The sequence below is a fragment of the Bufo bufo genome, chromosome 11 (assembly GCF_905171765.1).
Source record: "Bufo bufo chromosome 11, aBufBuf1.1, whole genome shotgun sequence".
In the NCBI taxonomy this organism is placed as follows: domain Eukaryota; kingdom Metazoa; phylum Chordata; class Amphibia; order Anura; family Bufonidae; genus Bufo; species Bufo bufo.
The window spans coordinates 6,564,512-6,585,458 of NC_053399.1; the positions used below are offsets into that span (position 1 = coordinate 6,564,512).

Consider the following 20,947-nt stretch of genomic DNA (forward strand, 5'->3'; position numbering starts at 1 on the left):
TCTTCACAAGAATTTTGATTTATGCTAAACATTTCTGTATTTGCAAACTTTGAGTAGTAGCAGTTGAGCAAAGAGAGAGAGAAACACCCACCGGAAAATAGAACCACACCGACGGAGCTTTCAGGATTGGAAAAATATGGCTGCCCTCATCCAAAAACAGCGCCACGCCTGGCCATAGCTCATTTATGTAACTGCAGCCATTCACTTCTATTGAGCCGGAGTGCAATACCTGACACCACCTATGGACAGGTGTGGCACTGTTACTGGCAGAAAGTTTTCCTGATTCTGTATAACTTCACTGAATGTCTAACCAGGAAGGTGAGAGTCAGTATGTTAGGGAAGGGGGAAAAAAAATCATTGACAAGGTTGTGGTCACAGCCAGGCTCTGTAGCCCTAGGGGGTAAACAGTCTCACATCTTCAAGTGAGGAGACCAATACTATCAATACCATGTGATGGAATATAATAATCACCACTAGGGGGAGAGCTGGAAGTTACAGCAGACAGTGTATACATTGAACTGAATAATAACACAGTATGCAGAGAACTCCTGAGCTCCCCCTAGTGGAGGATAAAGGTAGAAATACCTGGCACAGTGGGGTTTTCCTCTTCCACCAACGTCCTGTACTTTGGTCCACTGGTAGTGTTTTTTGTCAACCATGGCCCTCTAGGGGATCGTCTCTTTTCAGGGGTAGGCTGTTCAGGCATGCTGGGAGTTGTAGTTTTGCAACAGCTGGAGGGCCGCAGGTTGAGCATACCTGATCTAGACCTTATTTTTAATTGAATTTTACTAATTTCAGGCTAAAAATAATTTTTTCAATTGTTTTTTATTAAAAATGTTCAGCCATTTCTGAAGTAGAAGGGTTAAAAAAAAATCAGTCTGTTTGCAAACTGTGACTTTATGGTTTCTTTAAATCCTGTCATCTGATGTCTCATGTACAGCTATTATCTCTGATCTCCTGACATGATAAGCACTCATTGGAGCTCAATTTTTATCAAACCAGTAGGAATATGGTTTAAATGTGTTAATGTGATCAGGAGATCAGAGATGAGAGCTACACGAGACGTCAGCTAACAGGATTTAAAGAAAACAGAAAGTCACAGCTTGCAAACAGACTGATTTTTTTAACTCTTGTACCTTAGAAACAGCTGAACATTTTTTATAAAGGCCAATTGAAAAAAATGAAAATTTTTAGCCCAAAATGAGTAAAATGCAAGCGTAAAAAATGTGTATATAGCAAAAAAAATAAGTTTTATGAGGTTTTTTTTAACACCCCAAAACTCCTTCAATGGGAAAGTTTCATCACAATGTTTTTTATTTTTTTTGTTGAACACATTTTTTAAGAATTGCAGGTTATGTTATTTTTTTTATTCCAACTTTATATTTTTTTTATTCTAAAATCCTGCAGTTTTCACTCTGGACAGTAGTCAGACGCTTCCTGTTCTGTAGACATTACCTCTCAACAGTCATCTCATTATCATCACAGACAGGATTAAAGTGACAGGATCCCCCATTCACACAAGGTGAGGGTCGCAGCTCACCTCCTCCCCCTCCCTGCACAATGAGCACTACACTCTCCTACAGAAGTCACTAAGTCATGTCCCGACTACAGGTTTCTATGGTCTGCTGTAAAGCAAATCTCTGAATGCTGTTGGGCAAGATGGCCGCCCTCCTAATCATGTACAGAAAATAAACTAAAAGATGCATAATCACAATATAAGATTGAAAATAAAAAAATTAAAAAATGAATATTTAAAACTTTCTGGTGTTATTAGATTTTTGTGTGGGAATAAGTGGAGTATTGTGGGGGAATAAGAGTCCAGAAGACTCTTTACTGCTGACAACACTAAACCCTTAATGGCAACTAAAGAGTTTCTACGGGATCACAAAACGGACGGTCTCTCCGGAGCATCGCAGTCTATCGGGGCCGACTCTCGGCACCCCAGCTGATTTGCAAATTAAAGGGGCAGTAGAGATCTCGTGAGCTGCACTTAATTCCTCATGCAATTTAGGGCTTCGGTGCACAGATGGGCAGAGAGGGGGCGTGGCAAAAACAGGAAAGCAGAGTCGCTGAGGTGCACTGAGGTGCTAGGGTCCGCCCCCTCGGTGCACTGAGGTGCTAGGGTCCGCCCCCTCGGTGCACTGAGGTGCTAGGGTCCGCCCCCTCGGTGCACTGAACCCCTAATTTGTATATGGAATTGGACTCCAGATATTGTTTCAACCAGTAGGATCAACCCTATCAGGCAGTAATAGGGTTGATCTTGCTGACATCTGCTCTTTAGATGTGACTGTCTCCATGTAGAAGCAGAAGTCTGAGGTGTGGGATCCAGATCGGGGTTTGTTATCACACAGCTCGCTCCTCAATCTGCATCAACCTTGTCACCAAAGTTATCAATCCCAAATGCCCAGACCTTGTTAGGGCAGACTTGATTAGGACAATAAATTCTAATTACAGAGGTGAACCAGCAGAACGAATGCAAATGAACCTCTCAGTATGGATGACAGGGCGGCTCCTCAGCGCGCACCGCACAGAGCGCCAGCTGCTTAGCATGAGCGTCGCAGTAGTCAGCACAGTCCTAAATGACTAACGAGGACCCCGACATCTCTCTTGTAGTAAATACTTACATCCCCCAATTCTGGGTCACCTTACAAATCTGCCTGGTGCTGTCCCTCTGTTACTCCTCCTGGAAATGTATGAATAAATCAGCAACTGGGATTTGCCATACTCTTTATTAATGAGTATGCCCCTGCACAGCGTCCAGTTAGTAGAGGTGGGCTCAGATTGCTGAGAGACACAAGAGCAACAGTAACGCCCAGTGGTCGATTTATTTGTCATTATAGGAGGAATAACGGAGGAACGGTGCAATGCAGACTTGCAGCACTGACGCACATATTACTTCTCCCCCAGCTGAACAAATTTTACCATCAAGCACCTGCATCTACCAGGAGCGCACTGCAGTCAGCTCTTGTTAACCCCTTCCTCCCCTGCATGGAAAATCATGTACAGCCCCAGCGATTCCACTAATACAGCCATACCTATTAAAATAACCAACACTGGGACTTTTGAGTGAGGTTTGCATAAATTCTGCCCCTTTTACTGTTTGGCTCACAGGATTGTCCCAGCGAAATCAGGACTGTTGGTAAGTATGGTCCCCGGAGCCTTCTGGCGGACCAAGGGATGACATACACGATATACAAACAGAAGAAAGGACTGCGATACATTGTATCAGAATAGAAAGTCAAGGTAATATCTCAACCTGCTGAGCAGGGCGCAGTTCACATCACGACCACTGGGTGGCCGCACACGGACACATACAGCATAAACTACTTCTGACAGACGCGTACCCATGTGCGCAGTGCGGGCGGGGGTGGGGTTGTAGGATCCATGATTAGACCGATTACAGCGCAGCGTAAATAAATCACAGAGAGGCGGAGCTGCGCCGATACGTGGCGCTATAAATACGCCGTACATCCTATATATTCTGTGTGTACAGGGAGGGGGAGGGGGTCCTAATTATACACTTACCCAGCAGTTTATATTGAAAATCGAGGAAAGCAACGATCTGTATAATTAGAGGCAGAATTACAGGAATGTAATAATTACAGGTCAGAAAATACATCACGAGAGGAAGAAACAGCAGAAGGTCTCATATACCGAGACCCCAGAGGAGACCGTCCGAGAGGACTGAGACCACCCATACTATATACACCTTAACCACCGGCCCCGTCACATCAGCATGCTACCCGGTCCCTCATCAATCTGTCTCCTGCCGCTCCATACCTTTATCAGATCCTTATCTATCTATCTATCTATCTATATATCTATTATCTATCTATCTATCTATCTATCTATTATCTATCTATTTGTATCCAGTGGTGTAACTAGAAATGACTGGGCCCCATAGCAAATGTTTGAATAGGGACACCCCCAGGAACTTCTTTGCACCCTCCTACAAGTATATACTATATATCATTTCGCTGTATATAATGTCATTGTACAATACTGTTGAGGGGCCCTAATAAAATATTTAAGTCCTCTTCATGGGTGGGCCCCTCCTGAGCTCCGGCCCCAAAGCAGCCGCTTCCCCTGCTATCTATCTATCTATCTATCTATCTATCTATCTATCTATTATCTATCTATCTGTCTATCTATTATCTATCTATTATCTATCCCATATCTATCTATCTATTATCTATCTATTATCTATCTATCTGTCTATTATCTATCTATCAATCTTGTTGACATGACTAGGACTTTCTTCAGTCATTCGGGGACACCATGAAGGTTTCTAGAACATGTCCACGTGTCCACGCCGCCTGTCGTTCTCCTGCTCTAGAACGTGTCCACGCCGCCTGTCGTTCTCCTGCTCTAGAACGTGTCCACGCCGCCTGTCGTTCTCCTGCTTTGGTTAGTCCATTACGATGCATTCGTGATGATTGTGGTTGAATGAGTCGGTTCCCCGATGTCCGGATCTCAGTGGGAACCTAGAACGCCCTTCGAAGCTTTTCTGTGACATCAATTATCATATCTGCATTTTAATACGGCATAATCAGCCGGTGCCCAGGAGTCATCAATCAGAAGGCATTAGTCGGTGACAGACATTGTAATACCCCAGTGCCCGGGCAGCAAACACAGGCTGGATAATGACTGGGGCCTATGACAGTGCTGCTGGGCGCGCCCTTCCCTCTGCTGACACGGCCCCTTATCTAACCTTCATCCTTCCAGTACTGGGAATCTCCTGGATCTCTTCATCTTGTGATGACTCTGGGTGTAGCTCCTGCACCATTATCCAAACTCTGTGACCAATGGGGTCTTCATATGGGACAGAGGTGGGCTCCGCAGGTACCAGTGCCACCTCTACAGCTTCGCCCCTTTCCACGAGTCTGCCGAATGCACAAATACATCCCGTACCCATGGGATAAAAATGAGATAGTAAGAAGACTGCAATCAGCGGCTCTCCTGGCTCACCCAAAATGGGGTCACTATCTATTCTGCTATAAAATAACATAAAGCATAAAAATGGTATATTTAGAAAAGACTAGAATGGCGGAATATTGGTAGCAATAAGTATATATATATATAGGTTGGGCTCCCATCAACAAACACATCTGCTTAGCTTCCAATGCACGTGCAGGTAAGCACCAGATTACTAGGGCAGGATGTTCAGGATCAGATATACAGGGTGAAAACATTATGTATATAAGGTATGTATAAAAGAAATGAAATGCAGACTTTTATTGGGGATATTTAATGCGCTGATGATATACTGACATTGTATTGCCTCGTGTTCTCTTATTTATCTATTTGTTTATGAATTGTTACAAAGTTTTAGTTATTTGATAACATATTTTTAATACATGATGTTTTTTTTCAGCCTGTATGTCTGATCCGGAACCCTGTTGTGTCGCTCCCTGCTGCATGTCCCCCCCCCTTTGGAAGCTCAGCAGGTGGGGCACAGTTAAGATGGGAGCCCCCTGTGTTTTAAGCTTTTCTTCACGCTATAATATTTTGTCCTTTTCTATAGTAACAACAGTCTATTCCAAATACATCATTTGTAGCACATTATTTTAATTTTATTGTAGAACATAACGTGACCACATTCCCCGGAGAGCCATGGATTACATATTGTTTTTTTTATTATATGGGGCGTTCCCTTTTGAAGGTCCTTTTTTGTTAGAATTGGCCCCTAGCAATCAGCTGATCACAGGTTCTCCTGCTGTTGCAATCACCTGTAATCTGTGGGAAAATCGAACAGCGACAGTTCAAATTTTCTGCAGCGCCACCACAGGAGAAATGAAGTATTGCACAGCGACCACTAAAACCGATGGGCCGTCCATGTAATGCTAGATCCTGAGTGGGGCTCCCTTATTCCAACCCTATTTTTTACCCAAATAGGATATTTGATAATGAGTTTGCTGAACCAGACAATCCCTTTAACCAGGGGCTGGTCCCTGGGATAGAATGATTGCATTGTGCCCATTGTGTCAATAGGCAGTGCAGGCGCTCTAATGACGGCCAATAGACCAAGTGATGTTGGTTGAACTTTGGATATGACCAAAGAAAACATGCAGGGCCGGCCTTAGGTGTTCAGTCGCCCTGTGCGAGCTAACCTTGTGGCGCCCCCCCCCAAAAAAAAACAAAAAACACTGCTTGTTGCTGGCATCATGGCATAGGCTGGCTGACTATCCAACCAAGTAGTTACCAGCCCGCACACCCCAAAGGCCGGTGTAATGTCATACTTCCCTACTTCGTGAGATTTCCCTACCTTCGTCACTTCCGGTCGCACCGGACATGACGTGAGGAGGTGTGCAGCGCCGCGCAGGCGCACAACGTCAGGTTAGGAAAGTTTCACAGCAGAGTGCGCATGCGCCAGGAGCCTCGCCGGCGGTTAGGGTAGAGAAAAACTATGGGCCAGTGCGCAGGCGCAGTGATCGGATGGATGTTCTCAGCTGGACACCGGCCGACACTGCGCATGCACCGGGAGCCTCACCAGCGGTTAGGGAAGGGAAAAATTACGTACGGGCCAGTGCTTTTTCCCTACCCTAACCGCTGGTGAGGCTCCCAGCGCATGCGCAGTGTCGGCCGGTGTCCAGCTGAGAACATCCATCCGATGACCGCACCTGTGCACTGGCCCATAATTTTTCCCTACCCTAACCGCCGGCGAGGCTCCCAGCGCATGCGCACTCTGCTGTGAAATTTCCCTAACCCATCGTTGTGAACAGTGCGTCCCCCCAATATAATAAACATTGGCGCAGTGCGCCCCCCCAACACCCCAGTATGATAAACATTGGTGGCGCAGTGCGCCCCCCCAACACCCCAGTATAATAAACATTGGTGGCGCAGTGCGCCCCCCCAATATAATAAACATTGGCGCAGTGCGCCCCCCTAATATAATAAACATTGGTGGCGCAGTGCGCCCCCCCAATACCCCAGTATGATAAACATTGGTGGCGCAGTGCGCCCCCCCAACACCCCAGTATAATAAACATTGGTGACGCAGTGCGCCCCCCCCCCCAACACCCCAGTATGATAAACATTGGTGGCGCAGTGGGCCCCCCCCAACACCCCAGTATAATAAACATTGGTGGCGCAGTGGGCCCCCCCAATATAATAAACATTGGTGGCGCAGTGCGCCCCCCCAACACCCCAGTATGATAAACATTGGTGGCGCAGTGGGCCCCCCCCAACACCCCAGTATAATAAACATTGGTGGCGCAGTGGGCCCCCCCAATATAATAAACATTGGTGGCGCAGTGCGCCCCCCCAATATAATAAACATTGGTGGCGCAGTGGGCAGTGCCAATGAGGGTTAAAAAATAAAAAAAATAATTAACTCACCTCCTCCAATTGATCGTCTCCTGTTCTTTCTTCATGACCTGTCAAAGGACCTGTGGTGACATCACTGTGCTCATCACATGGTACATCACATGATACATCACCATGGTAATGGACCATGTGATGAGCTCAGTGACGTCACCACAGGTCCTGAAGAAAGACCGGCAGCTATGCGATCAACTGGAGGAGGTGAGTTAATTTTTTTAAATTATTTTTTAACCCTCATTGGCACTTCCCACTGTGCCACCAATGTTTCTTATACTGGGGTGTTGGGGGGGGGGGGGCGCACTGTGCCACCAATGTTTATTATACTGGGGGGGGGGGGGCGCACTGTGCCACCAACGTTTCTTATACAAATACAGGAGGCGGGTGCCGGAATCAAATAGCCGGCACCCGACCTTTGTGACAGGGAGCTGCGATCAGCGGCAGTTAACCCCTCAGGTACCGCACCTGAAGGGTTAACTCAACTGCAGCTGATCGCAGCTCCCTGTCACAGAGGTCGGGTGCCGGCTATTTGATTCCAGCACCCGCCTCCTGTATTTGTATTTCAGGTCAGTTTTCTTCATTGGTGGCGCAGTGGCCACAGCCCCTCCTCCTCCTCCTCCCGTCTCTCTTCTTATTAGCAGCGGTGGGGGCAGCAGGCAGGTCAGACAGGGGAGGGGGAGATGGAGGGGGCGCCCCGAGGGAGAACACAAGTGCAGCCTCGCCTGCCGCATATTACATTGCGAGCTGTCGGCCACCCAGCGCCCCTGGTGCTATGGCCCCCTGTGAGGCCGCACAGCCCGCACACCCCAAAGGCCGGCCCTGAGTACATGACAAATTCTTTCTAACAAAGCTAGAACCAGCCCTGTGCCTCACATGGATCCAGAGATCTCCCCAATCCAATTGTTCTGCTAAATTTATGTAGTGTACGGGAGCTGTAATGCCCGTCACTACAGAAGGGTCACTTGTGTGCTGTCGTTTCCCCTTATTTATGGGGAGGTTGGTATGAGTCATCTGCATAAAATGTAATGTAATGTAATGCTATGTATTTCCCTGTTACTGTAAAATGTGCATGTACAGGCCTGCTGGGGGTGTCATTCCGGCTCTTGGTCACTAGAGGGAGCTAGGGAGCCCTAGTTTCTATAAGGCCCAGTCAGGGTAAGGAGAGTCAGTCTAGAGTTAAAGAGTTGAAGTGGGAGCTGGAGTTGGAGATTAGACTATGTCTGAGTCAAGTCCAGGCCTGAAGCCTGCAGACCAGGAGAGGGTATTGCAGTCCCTGTAACCGGGTTCCAGATCCAAGGAGAAGGTTCCCCTCCTGAGTTCACCTATGCAGAAGCAGGAACACCTCAGTTAACCAGCCTGAGGAAACTGAGAGAGACAGAGGCAAGTCCAGCAAAGCAAGAGGTACTAAAGACAACAGAGGAGGTACTTGATAATTATAAAACCAAGGATATACGCCAGAGCTAGGGCATCGGGCCTTGGAGAAGAGTTTCTATGTTCCAGGATCAGTCAGGAATAGAGTGCAAGCTGCCTGTACTGCAAGTCCTGTGTTTAACACTCTGAAGTCACCTTGCTATGTATATATTGCCTGCATCAAATGTACTGCAACCAACTGTCTGCAAAGGAACTGCGCTTCCATCTATGTCCATGTATGATGACTACTAAAGTTTGAGTTCTGTTTTAACATCACGTGGTTCCTCAGTTATTCCTGCTACCGTTTAATTGGCACTGGCGTCATGAACATTACTTATCATCACCTGCCCTTGCAGAGAGTCAGCTGTCTCAGGTTAGTGTCACAATTGCACTACAACACCCAGGAACATTTCTACACCTAACTTGAGTACGCTGCATTTACTTTAAGCTGGCAGCTCGGGGGTAGGGGCTGGAGGGGTGTCCTTTCTGCTGTAGCTCTCTCCCTATCACAGATCGTTTTTTGTTTTTTTTCCTGCTGCAGCTCTTTCCCAATCACAGCTCAGGGGGCATGTTCTTTCTGCTGCAGCTCTTTCCCAATCACAGCTCAGGGGGCATGTTCTTTCTGCTGCAGCTCTCTCCCTATCTCAGCTCAGGGGGCATGGCCTTTCTGCTGCAGCTCTCTCCCTATCACAGCTCAGGGGATGTTCTTTCTGCTGCTGCTCTCTTCCTATTACAGCTCAGGGGGCATGTTCTTTCTGCTGCAGCTCTCTCCCTATCTCAGCTCAGGGGGCATGGCCTTTCTGCTGCAGCTCTCTCCCTATCACAGCTCAGGGGATGTTCTTTCTGCTGCTGCTCTCTTCCTATTACAGCTCAGGGGGCATGTTCTTTCTGCTGCAGCTCTCTTCCTATCACAGCTCAGGGGGATGTTCTTTCTGCTGCAGCTCTTTCCCAATCACAGATCAGGGGATGTTCTTTCTGCTGCTGCTCTCTCCCTATCTCAGCTCAGGGGGATGTTCTTTCTGCTGCAGTTCTTTCCCTATTACAGCTCAGGGGGCATGTTCTTTCTGCTGCAGCTCTCTCCCTATCACAGCTCAGGGGGATGTTCTTTCTGCTGCAGCTCTCTCCCTATCACAGCTCAGGGGGCATGTCCTTTCTGATGCAGCTATCTCCCTATCACAGCTCAGGGGGCATGTCCTTTCTGCTGTGGATCTTTCCCTGTAACTGTCACAGCTTCTAACAGAATATATATCTGGTAGCAGTTGAAGATTTAAACTGAGCATGTGTGACCACCTCAGGAAGGTGGGCAGAGAAATAAGGAACAGAACAAACAAACAAACAAACAAACAGATACATCTTATTGAATAGGTCAGGAGCTTTACTAAACATTTAATTACATGAAATTACAAAAAGTATTCCGATCCAGATGCTGGTTTGAAAAATCTAGATTTTTTTTTGTGGCACAACCCCTTTAACGTATAGTATAGATCAGGGATGCCCAATGTGGCCCAACAGCCATTGCAAAACTACAACTCCCAGTATGCCTGGAGAACCTACAACTATTAGGGAATGCTGGGAATTGTAGTTTTGCCACAGCTGGAGGGCGGCAGATTGAGCATCCCTGGTATAGACCGGTATAGATACATTTCCTATATTCAGCCATTGCACTTGCTACAGGCCCAGGAGGAGACGGTTCACTTGATGTGAATTTGCGTTAGAAGAACTTTCTGATGTATATCTCTATCTATGATGAAGGGGAGGTTGGAAAGGGCAGGAATCGGCACATGGACCTTCTATGATAATTTATGCTAATTGTTCAGTTCCTAATCCTTAATGCTGAAGAGCCGTCCCACGCCTCGGGTGTCACACTCCTGATGAGCCATGGGAATCTGCTGAATGGTCAGAGAAGGAACCAGAAGAAGATTTAAGGACTCCAGGGTCTAATTGCAACCTCGACAGGATTTACATAAAAGGATCCTGGTGCAATTATACTGTCCTTTGTACTGATTACATATAAAAATATCCAACAAAGGCATCAACATCACGTGCAGCTCTGCAGCCCCAGCACAAAATATGCAACACTCCCCCACCTGCACCATGTGCCATTTATGAACCTGGTGTCTCCTTATGCGGCAGAGTAGAGTTTTGACCCCAAGCACCATCACCTATAGAAGAACAGCTCAGCCATGTGTAGCTGTCATGTAATACTTTATTTAACCAGCAGTGGGCGCTGCAGGCCAGAAATAATTATTGATTGCCAGGTTTTTCAGAAGCCGGAGATGTGGCGATCCTGTGATCGCTTGAGCGGCTTCCTTTTAAAACAGAATGCCTCGCCGCCTTCCCCGCCAAACTCTGAATCCCACCACGAAACTCATCAAATGTCCTGTCTACTTTCACATACAAGTCTGGGAGTCATCTCCTTGCTATCTGCTTCCACGATCAGTTTGGCTTTTGTAAAGAATATCTATGAATACTGGAGAAGACCAGGGAGCGGTGAGTGCAGGAGAGACTGGCGGACCTGCAGAGAAGTGGTGGAGCAGGAGAGGTAAGTTCATTTATTTATTTTAGCTCTGATGGAGGTCTGATATGGGGGTCTAACATGGAGGTCTAAAGTGGGTCTATTCTGAGGTTTCTGTATGGGTGTAACAGTCCTACAGGCTCACCTGAGTCAGAGGACCGCTGGCTGGAGGTAGGAGTGGAGCCCAGTGGCAAGGACCGCAGGCAGGTAGTAGGTGCAGGAAGTCTGGCAGAGGCGTAGTCGGTAGGCAGGCGGTGGGTCAGGGCAGGCGGCAGTAAGCGTAGTCAGACAATCCGGATGGCAACGGTGGTAGCAGTTCAGTAGGTAGGGTCAAGCGGAAGAGTAGTCGGTAGGCAATTCCTGGTCAGCAGTGGACTTCCAGTTGTAGCAGGAGCAGCGGATGAGGAGAAGCTTGATCAAGGCTCAGGAGCTCAATAATCAGCAAACTGGAGTGCAAGGGGCTGGACTTATATAGGGAAGTACCAGGTGTGGGGAATCAAGGGTAATGAGCAAGGCTTGGCAAGACTGAGGTTAACTAATAGGCTTCAGGGAGGAATGTCCAGAGAGGACGGTAGCCTAGTAAGCAGGGCTACCGCCTGGGATGTGGCTGGTCACGGGTTCGAATCCCGACAGTACTCCCCCCCCTTCCAAGGTGACCTCCGGGCACCGCAGGGGCAGGCTTACCGGGGTGCCGTTGGTGGAACTCTTTTACCAGTCTGGGGGCGTGGACATTTTCTTCTCGCTCCCAGGAGTTATCCTCAGGAGGGTAACCCTTCCACCCAATTAGGTATTGTAGTCTTCCCCGGTGGATCCTGGAGTCGAGAATCTTTGCGACAACATATTCTTCTTCACCCTGTACCCTCACGGGTGGTGGAGGGGGAGAGTGGCGGCCTGTGAAGGTGTTCTCCACGTATGGCTTGAGGAGAGAGCAATGGAAGACAGGGTGCACCCTAATGGAGTCCGGAAGGTCGAGACGGAAAGTGACCTCGTTGATTTGTGCAGTGATCCGGAACGGACCCATGTATCTTTGGGCAAATTTTTTGGAGGGGACCTTCAATCTGAGGTTCCTGGTGGACAGCCACACCTTGTCTCCCACATGGAAGCCCGGGGTGGGTTTGCGACGTCTGTCTGCTCCCTGTTTAAAGCGCCTCTGGGCAAGCTGGAGGTTGTCAATAATGTTCTTTTGTGCCTCCTGTAGGGTTGTTAGGCGTTCGGCCACTGCTGGGAGGGTGGAGGCGACGGGTAGGTGGGGAATGAACACCGGGTGCGAGCCTGTGTTAGCAAAGAAGGGGCTGTGCTTGGTTGAGCTGTGCTCAGCATTGTTGTAGGCGAACTCGGCCGTGGGGAGATGATCCAGCCAGTCATCCTGCAGGTGGGAGCTGAAACAGCGTAGGTATTGCTCTAGGGTCTGATTAGTTCTCTCCGTCTGCCCGTTTGACTGAGGGTGGAAAGCAGAGGACAGGTTCACTTTAACCCCGAGCGCCAGGCAGAAGTTCTTCCAGAACTTTGAGGCAAATTGTACGCCTCGGTCGGAGACCACGTCGTCCGGGATCCCATGCAGCCTGAAGATCTCTCTGAGAATAAGATCGGCCGTCTGTTTGGCTGTGGGTAGGCCTTTGTAGGGGATGAAATGGGCCATCTTGGTGAGACGGTCGACCACGACCAGGATAGTGTTCATCCCTTTTGAAGGAGGAAGGTCTACCACAAAGTCCATGGAGATCGAGCCCCAGGGGCGGGAGGGAATAGGGAGGGGTTGTAACAGACCCACAGGGGAGGAACGAAGAGTCTTATTGCGGGCACAGACCGCGCACGAGGAGATGTACCTCTTGATGTCCTCCTTGTATGTTGGCCACCAGAAAGAGCGGGAGAGAAGCTCCTGGGTTTTTCTTATGCCAAAATGGCCGGCCAGCTTGGAGTCATGGTTGAATTTGAGCACTTCGAGCCGTGCGATTTCTGGTACATATAGTTGTAGGTCCTGATGAAACCAATGACCGTTCTTAAACGTAAGGCTGATATTCCTTGTGGGGTGGGCGAGGAAGGGGTCATTTTCGTATCCTTCTTTGATTGTGCCCAGGAGTTCTTTAGAGTAGGTGGCCCCCACGACCCTTCTCTCGGGTAAGATGTTATTTTGGCCCTTGTTACTCTGTGAGGGCTCGGAAAACATTCTGGAGAGGGCGTCAGCCTTACCGTTTTTTGATCCAGGGCGATAGGTGATAAGATAGTTGAAGCGGGAAAAGAATAGGCTCCATCTGGCCTGTCTGGCTGAGAGTCTCTTAGCGCTGCGGATGAACTCGAGGTTCTTGTGGTCAGTTAGTACAATTATGGGGTTGGTGGCTCCCTCCAGCAGGTGTCTCCACTCGGAGAAGGCATCCTTGATCGCCAGCAGTTCTTTGTTCCCGATGTCATAGTTCTTCTCGGAGGGGGACATCTGGCGGGAGAAATATGCGCACGGGTGTAATAGCATCCTCTCCCCTGTCCGTTGTGACAAAACTGCCCCCACCGCAGAGTCTGATGCATCCACTTCAACTGTAAATGGGAGCTCGGGGTTCGGGTGGATTAGGATTGGGGCAGAAGTGAAGAGGAGTTTCAACTTGGTGAAGGCCTCCTGGGCCTCGGGTGTCCAGGAGAAGGGGACTGCCTTCTTGGTGAGTTGGGTGATTGGTGATATGACCTTGGAGAAGTTCCGGATAAACTTCCGATAGAAGTTGGCGAAGCCAATGAATCTTTGTATCTCCTTCTCGTTTTTCGGAATGGGCCAGTTCATCACAGCTTGGACCTTCCCCGGGTCCATACTTAGGCCCTCTGGGGAGATGATGTATCCGAGGAACTGAGTGGTGGTTCGCTCAAACTCGCATTTCTCTAGCTTGATATAGAGAGAGTTCTGTCTGAGTCTCTGCAGTACCCTGCGGACGTGTTCGCGGTGCTGCTCGAGGTCTTCAGAGAAGATCAAGATGTCGTCCAGGTAAACGACTACAAACAGATCCAGCATGTCCCTGAGGACGTCGTTAATGAAGTGCTGGAAGGTGGCGGGAGCATTGCAGAGTCCGAAAGGCATGACCAGGTACTCGAAATGACCATAACGTGTCCGGAAGGCGGTCTTCCATTCGTCCCCAGGGCGGATTCGGACGAGGTTGTAGGCCCCTCGAAGGTCGAGTTTGGTGAAGATCTTCGCTTCCCGGAGTCTCTCAAGGAGTTCGGAAATCAGTGGGAGTGGGTACCGGTTTTTTACGGTTATGTCATTAAGCTTTCTGTAGTCTATGCAGGGACGCAGGGAGGAGTCTTTTTTCTCTACGAAGAAAAAGGGGGCTCCTGCGGGGGAGGTGGAGGGCCGGATGAACCCCTTCCTCAGGTCCTCGTCCAGGTACTCTTTCAGGGCCTTGAGTTCAGGCTCTGAGAGGGAGTAGATACTGCCAAAGGGTATTTCGGCCCCGGGCAACAGTTCTATAGGGCAGTCATAGGGTCGGTGTGGTGGCAGCTTGTCTGCGTTTTTCTTGTCGCAGACATCCTGGAACTCACGGTATTGAGGGGGTAGCAGATCCTTGACGGATAGTTTTGAGATGGTGGTGTCTTCGGGTGGAAGGACGGGTTTGTGGGAGCAATTTAGCGTGCAGAACTCGGATGGGAATCGTATGCAGCGGGTTTCCCAGTCCACCGAGGGGTTGTGGGTGGTCAACCATGGGATGCCCAAGATCACTGGGAACTTCGGGGAGGCGATCAGAGAGAAGTGGATCTTTTCACGGTGATCAGGTTCAATGAGGAGTTGTAGTTCGGTGGTCTCGTGAGTGGCCGGCCCCGAGGAGAGTGGGGATCCGTCGACGGTTTCCAGGTCAACGGGGGCTGCCTTGATTGTCAGTGGAATGTTCTTTTCGCGGGCGAAGGTTAGGTCCATGAAGTTGCCTCCCGCCCCGGAGTCTAACATCGCTGAACAGGGGAGTTGTCGCCCCTCAATGTCGATGAGGATGGGGACGATGAAGTGGGATCCATGAGCCGCCGTGTTGTTATTTTCCGGGGCTGCTGGCGGGGTTGGAGTCTGTGGTTGCTCCTTTAGCTCCGTGACGGCAATAGTCTTTCGGATCTTATGAGGACATTTGATGGCAAAATGACCCGGCTCCCCACAGTAGAGGCAGAGGTTTTCGGCCAGCCTTCTCTCCTTCTCAGCTGTGGATAGAGACCTACGTAGAGCGTCAACCTGCATAGGTTCAGTTACTGACTGGGGGTCGCGCTGGGCGGTGGAAGAGAAGGAGTAAGTGGGTCTGTGGTCCGAGGACCAGAGTCTTTCTTTCTTCCTCTCGGAGAGTCTTTGATCTATCCGGATGCATAACTGAACGAAGTCATCCAGATCGTCCGGGGCCTCAACTCTGGCGAGTTCGTCCTTTATTAATTCTGACAGGCCTCGCCGGAATTGGCTTCTCTGTGCCGCTGGGTTCCAGGTGGTGTCCGTGACCCAACGGCGAAACTCGGCGGTGTATTCGGCGACGGAGCGTCTCCCTTGCCGCAGACCATGTAGTCGCGCCTCGGCTGTCGCACAGCGGTTGGGGTCATCGAAGACTTGGCTCATGGCGGTGATAAAGTTGTTTAGGTTGTCCAGGAGCTGACTGTTAGTCTCCACGTATGGTGATGCCCATGCTAATGCTTCATCCGTCAGGAGATTGACCACGAATAGCACCTTCTTTTTCTCGGTGGTGAAGGGGGCCGGGTACATCTGAAAATAGATGCGGCATTGGTTTAGAAACCCCCGATACTGGCGTCTGTCGCCGCTGAATCTTGATGGGAGTGGCATGCGGGTGTCTGCGGGCGCGCCGCGAACGTCCAGGAGTTGCCTCTGTAGTTCAATAATCTCCCTCTGTTGGCTTTGGACTACGCCTTGGAGCTGGGCAAATTTCTCCTGAAATGTGGTACCAAAATCTTGAAGTTCGGAGACCTGCTTACGCAGAGTGGCCATTGCGGACTCCATAGTGTGGCTGATTATTCTGTAACAGTCCTACAGGCTCACCTGAGTCAGAGGACCGCTGGCTGGAGGTAGGAGTGGAGCCCAGTGGCAAGGACCGCAGGCAGGTAGTAGGTGCAGGAAGTCTGGCAGAGGCGTAGTCGGTAGGCAGGCGGTGGGTCAGGGCAGGCGGCAGTAAGCGTAGTCAGACAATCCGGATGGCAACGGTGGTAGCAGTTCAGTAGGTAGGGTCAAGCGGAAGAGTAGTCGGTAGGCAATTCCTGGTCAGCAGTGGACTTCCAGTTGTAGCAGGGGCAGCGGATGAGGAGAAGCTTGATCAAGGCTCAGGAGCTCAATAATCAGCAAACTGGAGTGCAAGGGGCTGGACTTATATAGGGAAGTACCAGGTGTGGGGAATCAAGGGTAATGAGCAAGGCTTGGCAAGACTGAGGTTAACTAATAGGCTTCAGGGAGGAATGTCCAGAGAGGACGGTAGCCTAGTAAGCAGGGCTACCGCCTGGGATGTGGCTGGTCACGGGTTCGAATCCCGACAATGGGGTCTTATCTGAGGTCTGATATGGGGGTCTGATCTGAGGTCTGATATGAGTGTCTGACCTGATGTCTGATATGGGGGTCTGATCTGAGGTCTGATATGGGGTCTGATCTGAGGCCTGATATGGGGGTCTAATTTGAGGTTTGATATGAGGGTCTGATCTGAGGTTTGATATGGGGGTCTGATCTGAGGGTCTGATCAGATGTCTGATATGGGGGTCTAATCTGAGGTCTGATATTAGGGTCTGATTTGAGGCCTGATATGAGGATCTGATCTGATGTCTGATATGGGGGTCTAATCTGAGGTCTGATATTAGGGTCTAATCTGAGGTCTGATATGAGGGTCTAATCTGAGGTCTGATATTAGGGTCTGATTTGAAGCCTGATATGGGGTCTGATATGAGGATCTGATCTGATGTCTGATATGGGGTCTAATTTGAGGTTTGATATGGGGGTCTGATATGAGGGTCTGATCTGATGTCTGATATGGGGGTCTAATCAGGTTTGATATGCGGGTCTGATGGGAGGTCTGATACGGGGATTTGATCTGAGGACTGATGAAAATATAATTTTTTTCTTATTTCTCTAATTATAATAAATTTTACCTTTTTTTTTTTAATCTTTAAATATTATACTTCCCCTTCCTAGCTCCCTACAAGGTAGGTGAGCGCCTAACACAATTCCGATGTTAATCTACACTTTTCTTTCAGGAACCAAAGGCGAGTGAGAGATTTTCTGAGCGGCAGGTTCCATTGAGACAGCTTTCATGCCGCTATTGTATACAGCTTGTTCATTTGCACATTAGCTGACAGGATCTCGCCTTGACCTTGTACTGTTTTAATATACAAATCCAGTCTATTTTATGCGAGATGAATGATAACAATTTGTCGGCTCGTCCGGACCACTTTAGAGGAAGTGGCTTTCATGCATATAATGAAGGTTTTTTTCTGGCAGGTGACTGATGGTACGATGTCAGGATATTACATGGAGGAGGCTGGGGCTACTTAACTCTTGAGGACACTTTAGACCAAGATCTGAAAAGGCCGTAAAGAAGGAAAATTGGTGGGTTTAAAATACTAAAGCGGAAGCTATGGAACTAATGGGGCTGCTGCCACAACATGAGTATCAACAGTGAAGGGATTTTTTTATTTTTTATTTTTCTTAATTTTTTAGATGGTATGTACAGGAGAGGGCGGTGTGCAAAATTAGTTAAATTATAGGATAAGCCCAACTGGCACTCGTGTACAAATATTAAAAGGATTTTCCCATCATGGACATCTCTCTCCATGATTTGCTGAAAATGTCTGTTAGATGTGGTTTGCACTTTTAGTATCTGTACTGGTTTAGTGGGACAATTCTTGTGAGCAGGACACCTATACTAAGAGTCCTGTTCCCACTAATTTTGTAGGGTTTTGAGGTAGACAGTCCCTTCAAAAGCAGATGATGACCCTCAGATTGCTGGTCACCTTACCAACTTGCCAGGTTTTCTTTGGAGTCACCCAGTTTTTATGGCCATTCAACAGACACCCGCTCTGCTCACCCAGTCCCTGCAGTGTCGACATACTGATCATTTTTTTATTTTTTTAAAGTCTTTATGCTAGCGCCACTGCAGAAGCATGCAGCAAAGGGCATCCTGTGCCCGTCACTGCTCCACTTCTCCCTGGGCATGGGGGCTGCACTGTTCACCTAGCCGGCTTCCCATTCTGACCAGCAGTCTTGATCCACTCTCTGCTCTTCCCCAGCCAGAGGTGGTCCCAGATGCTGGCCTCTTCAGTGAATGCTTGGCCTTGGCCTGCATCCTGTTGTGAAGGCTCCCTGGCCTGTTCCTTCCCTGCTGCTCTTTTTATCCATGTCCCGAACCTCTGCCTGTTATACGTCTCTGATTCTCCACTGCCTGCCCTGACCTTAGCTTGTTCTCCGTTTTGACTTACTGTTCCTTGCTCAGACCTCGGACCTGGCTTACGGATATTCACAATCCCTGCCTGCCCCAACCTCAGCTTGCTTCCTGACTACAATTACTGCCTAACATCTTGGTGCTTTGTGCCAGTTTCTCTCACACCCTTGAGTCAGCTGCCAACAGCACCAGGACTATTACAGGAGGTAGCAGCCTGGTTGGTTCCTTGCAGCAAAGGCCAGGTGCCTGTATTGGGGTTAAAGAGTTAAAAACAGGGAACAGACGGGACAACAGCCTTAGGTTTGGTGCTAAGTCAAACTGGTCAGTTGACACAGTACGTCCATGCCCACTGTCTGTAACAGAATCACAAGTATCTAGTGCAGTGCCATGGCTCACTGCCCCCTCAAATTTCCAATGCCAAATTTGGCAACAGAAGAAAAAGAAATAAGTAGCAATGCAATCCACTGACAAGAGGGATGCCAGGACCAGAGCTAGAAAAGGGGAGAAGTCCCAAGAAAGGAAAATAGAAGCAACCAGCCCTGTTTACAGACCCTCCAAAACAACCTCTAGTATTCGGGCCGGGGGGCGTATATTACCAGTATTGGGGGGGGGGGGGGGGATATAAAGATGAAGACCATTTACAACATAGTAAAATGACTTCACCCTATCTGGCCTTTAGGAGAGGGCAATTCCACCAAAAATGAAAAATGTGCCTATGTTGCCCCTTCATAAGACACCAGAGAAGATACAAGGAGAGCAGGAGACCTGACCATCAGACAGAGGCATCTTATGGATGAGGAATGAATGAAAAGAATGCATCAGTTCTTTTTTCCAATCCATTACATACGTCAGATACCCAGAGTCAGTCCCAATCCTCTGTATAGAGGTGAAATTTAGTGGGAAGGCAGATTGAGCTAATGATGTTCATAGGTCTGAATTATCTCCTAACAACATAACTGACCACAGGTGTACCATGCACTCCAGATACATCCCAACAGTTTGATGAAGTTGTGGACTAGGAGGCCCAAAAAAGTTCTGTTGTAGCAGGCTGATCATCAGAGGTGCCAAACCAAAGACACAAGGGGCATAGAGTGTAGATAATTTGGATGAGACATTGTCCAATGATGTTTAAAGGGTGGAATAAAGATGGGACAGCCTCAGACGAGGGGTACAAGGAGGGTGGTATCCACATTATGGACCATTCATGGACTCCTCCAGGGTAACCTAACCCATTACTTAGGTAAAAGAGCAATGAAGCGGGGCGCAGCCGTAGCAGAATGCGGCTTGACTAAGGGGGAAGTGGTAGGCCTGGAAGGGGTTAAGTAATTTTAAAAAGACATAGTGTAGAGTTAGGTTGATGTGAGGGTGGGGCAGTTGAGATTTGGCGGGCAGTATTTAAGTAAGTTTAGGGACGGGGTTAGTCACTTGCCTGGAAGAAGGGTTTTGAAGTTCAAGCATGTCAGTGTTGGAGGAGCTAATGGCAGCTGTTAGGGCCGCGGCGGTGGAGCCTGGATCTGAGTGGCTGGAGCAGTCCCTTTAGGCTGCTCTACAGGGGCCAGAGGGGTCCCCTGTTGATATTTCGGTGAGGTCTCTGCCCCCGGTGCGTGGGAGTCCTGAGGTGACATTTACGGAGCCCCAGCAGGGACCCTCCGATGCAGCAGGCGGTGGGTCCAGCGGGAGAGAGGGGCGAGGGGTGTTCCCAGTCCAGCTGCTTAAGTTAGCAGGGGGGGGGGGGGAGGGACAGTGCAGTCGACGCCGGTGATCCAGGAAGGAACTTTGGTGTATATGTGGAGATTTTTATGTTGCTTCCTCTGGAAAAATTTTATCCAGATAGGTTAAAACCAAATGAGAGCAAGAAAGAAGTGAAGGAAAAGCAGCAGTATCGCTTGATACCGCGTACGTTCATGAATTGGCTGCAGGCTTTTGCGACCCTGGCTAGTGTAGTGGGGGAGAAGTTTCGGGAAGATTGTTCGGCGTTGTTTTTGTTATATGGACACCATTGGTGAGCTTACAGGGTGTATGGGGGAGTAGCTTGGCTCAGGTAAGACGAACAGTTTCGTCAGTGGAAGGCGGTGCGGTCTAGTATTAGATGGGATTACAAAGACATTAGTCTTTGGATGTGTTTGATGGCGGCTCCGAAGGCAGGAACACAGCCCTTTCATGGGGGGGGCCGAGGGAGCCTCGGCCTCGGACTCGTTAGCGGGTGGTAGGAAAGGGTGTTGCTGGCAATACAACAAAGGGTAATGCAAATTCCTTTCTGATTGCAGATTCAAGTATGAATGCCCCGGATGTGGGGACGCTCATAGTTTGTCCCGTTGTTTCAAGCAAG

The 20,947-nt window shown here is 48.9% G+C and overlaps 1 protein-coding gene across 2 annotated transcripts in view; it reads right to left on the reverse strand.

The window, feature by feature from the left end:
- The window catches only part of MDGA2 (MAM domain containing glycosylphosphatidylinositol anchor 2), a 427,922-nt gene that overhangs the window by 261,348 nt on the left and 145,627 nt on the right, over window positions 1-20,947 (reverse strand). The window lies entirely within an intron of this gene.